Here is a 3,663-nt window from a genome sequence, read left to right as displayed (position 1 = left end):
CACTTGGTGAGCACAAAGAGACTGAGTTTGCATCAGTAAGACTGTGTCTGAGAAAGTGTGTGTGGACAGACGTGCACAGGGACCATGTGCATTAACCTAAAATAGAAGGCAACTTCTCCCAGGAAGGTTGTCCTCTAATTGACTGGATTCTGTGTGAGCAGCACTTTTTAAACACCCTTTGTTGCCCATTTTGTGGTGATTAAACAAGCATTGCTTTTAATTAGCTTATCTTGGTATGAGCTGCTTTACTCAGCAGACAGGAAGAAGAGGCAGAGCACACAGAGAAGACTAAAGCCTGGCAGGATTTCTCTTAAAACAGAACTTATAACAGGTGAATCCTCGAATATGGATCTAAAAACCAGAGTTTTTAGGCCTGCTGTCATCATTCAAATGGCAAATTAGGCAGATTTGTTTACCTCATAAAAGCAAACTATTCACATCATATTTCCCATTTTTTCAGTTCCTTTAAACATGCTGTTTCAGCCGTTCATAGTGCTGCTTCATGTGAATACAATCAAAGCTCTGTCCACAGAGAATTCCCAGAGCAGAGTGGGTTTGGTCTCAGCTGTGGCTGACGACCAGTAAGAATGATGTTTAACAAAGTCGTGAAATGAAACTGAAGGTAAAACATATTCACAGATTTTTTATGTACCACAGACTTCTGAGGCATCAGTCATCAAACTGTTACATCAAACAACATCATTTGATTCAGCGGTCAAAGCTAATTTTAGAACGATTTCTGACCTTCCCTTTGTTTGTCTGCACAGACTGGGTGACAAACAGTTAACTGATGACTTCAGGCAGAATTGTTTATTTGAATAGTTTTAGTCTGACTCTGTTTGTCCTGCTGGATCTCAGTGAAGCATTTAAAAGCACTGATCACTATTTAATTACACTATTATAACACTTCATTGTATTGTATTGGATCTTATTCAATCCATTCGCTGTCCTTCAGTGTGCGTATTAAACAAATATGTAGGACTGTCTTCATTTATTTGTGCAACATTGTTACAATTTGAAACATCCTGTGTCAGAGTTCTGCTAGAAACTCGACTGCAGTTATTACTTTTATCCTAAACGTTTCCTGAAAAGCCTTCAGCTGTTCCCAAATGTCACAGCAACAGTTCTAACTGGGACAGGACAAACACAGCATCGCTCCCACTTTAGCTCCTCTTCATCAGCACCCTGTTATATCCACATCTGAATTTAAAATGACGTTGATTAAAAGCAGGCCCTGCTCTATCTTAAAGACCTTGCAGCACTGTATTCTAATGAAGCTATTCGCTCGTTCACCAGTACAGTGGAAGTCTTCAGCTTCAGGCCTCTCTTCATAATTCGAATCTGGGAGACAGACACCATCTACTTTAAGATTGACAACACACATAGTTAAGGCTGGATCATGTGGCCTTAGTTATACTGTAGGCTGCTGGTCTCATGATGCTCTCAGTGTTTCTGATTCACTTCTCTTCACTCTCTCTGTGTGACTATTTTATAGCCTTTTGTCCTGTTGCCCACTCTTTGCCCCTCCCTGAGCCCGGTCCTGTTGGAGGTTTCTTGTTCTTAAAATTGCGTTTTTCTTCCAGGGTTTTGTCTAATTGTTGGGGTTTTCTTTCTAATGTTGTTGGGTCTAACCTATAGGACCTAAATCACCTTGAGGCTACAGTTGCTGTGATTGGGACACCCACTAACCTGACACGTATGTCTTTGGAAAGCTGGACCGGCCAGAGGAAATTGGATAAAGTTCAGTGGAGGTCATCGCTGCCCCCTGCATTTAGCTGGGCAGCACTGTCACCTCTCAGGCTGGCTGGGGTTTGTATGTTTTCTCTCTGCCTGTGTGGGTTACTTTGGGTGCTCTGACTTTCTCCAACAGTCAAAAAGAATATATAGGTTAAGTGGAAGCCCTGTGATGGACTTTTACCACCCCCGCACACTTCAAGGAATAAATATTCCTCCAGATTAACTTTCAGTTCTAAATCATTTCTTTCTTTGAGCAGGCAGCACGGTGTCGGTGAGAAGGCCCGAGGAATCCAAGGAATGTGAGAAGAAGAGTGATGGAGGTATGCAGGTGAGCTGTGAGTGGGCATGCTTCCCTTTGCTGACTGAGTGATCATTGGGAACTTCTGCCAGTATGAGTATGAGGAATAGTTAAACCACTAAACCAAACGAGTGTGCACTGTGGTGACACACACTTGAATGAAGACACATTTTTCCAAAATAATACATGAACATGTGATATTCATTTTTAATTAGATGCACACAGCATAACAGTGTAGCAGTAGCTGAAACTATGTGGCGCTACAGCCTGTGGTCCATCCTCAGTGAAGTGCTAATAACCCAGTCAAAAGCCATGACATCATGGGATTGTGTACACGCGCCAGAATAAATCATGTTTATGCATTTTAAGCTTTTCTTATGTCATTTTACATCAGAAAAGGTCAAGGTTAAGAAAAACAGAGAGAGACACCTTTGTGTTACATACTGTCCTTAGCAAAGCCGATGATGGCATGTGCAAAAACACGTGTTTGTCCAGGGAAAAGCCTTAATATAAAAGAGAACGATGTGGTGCTTTGGCTTGATCTGTACTTTAATGTTTTCATGTACAAGCTGCCTGCAACCTGGTCACATGTGGATCATTCCAGATAAAATAATATGACAACACCACTGAGCGTCTTTCAGCATGTTGGGATCTGTGTGATTTCAGTGTTGTAAAAATATCTCACTTTGGTGGCAGTGGTCAGGGTTTAGTGCTCACTTCACCCACCAGAGTGTGAACTGTGTGTGTGTGTGTGTGTGTGTGTGTGTGTGTGTGTGTGTGTGTGTGTGTGTGTGTTTGTGTGTGTGTGTGTGAGACAGAGGACAGAAGCACTTGTCTCACATTTAGCTGCCACCGAGTCCCCTTTTCCCTTTTACATGCTCCTGTGTGTCAGACTGGCAAACTGCTATGATGCCTGCATGCAACCTCCAGACTGTCACAGGCTCTAAGAAGCTCACGTGATAAAAGTTGTAACTAGATAAATTCAGTTGCGTGTTCCATGTGAAAGTACTCCGCGCACATTCAAAATAAACATCCCTGCTGACATTAATGAGAGAAAAGAGTAAGATTAGCACTGATTTAGCATCTTTGCTGGAGAACACATGGTGATGAGGAGATGCTTAATTCTGATATGATAAATAATATTTCTCAGGGACTGACAGAAATGTCAGATCATCAGACTAATGTATGCCAAACACTGCAGCCCCTCCTGTTTAGTCCTGCTGCAGTTTGCACTGCTTGTTATGTAGCCCATGCCTTTCAGGTTGTGCATGACCTGCTTCTTATGAAAATCACTTACCAGCAGCAAGTAAATTTAATTTGTAAAGAAAGAAAGCAAATAAACAAAAGCAGTGTTGTATAAATAAATATGTAAGTTTGCCTCATTTCAATATCAAAGTGGACTTAAAAACACAGCATATAAAGATGCTTAAAACAACAGCTGTGTTTAGCAATTGTATTGAAAGTTCAACAGTTAATAATCATTACACTTCATTTGTCAACATCAATGGCAAAAAGTAGACAAATGCTCTGTTATGTATCAATGTTACACAAAGAATGACGCCCGTTCCCTCAAAACACACAAAGCTGACATTGAAATCTGAGCTTCAGTTGTTTCCCAGTTTAGAGTC

The sequence above is a fragment of the Aulonocara stuartgranti genome (assembly GCF_965226115.1).
Source record: "Aulonocara stuartgranti genome assembly, chromosome: 2".
Taxonomy (NCBI): domain Eukaryota; kingdom Metazoa; phylum Chordata; class Actinopteri; order Cichliformes; family Cichlidae; genus Aulonocara; species Aulonocara stuartgranti.
This window is presented reverse-complemented; position numbering follows the sequence as displayed.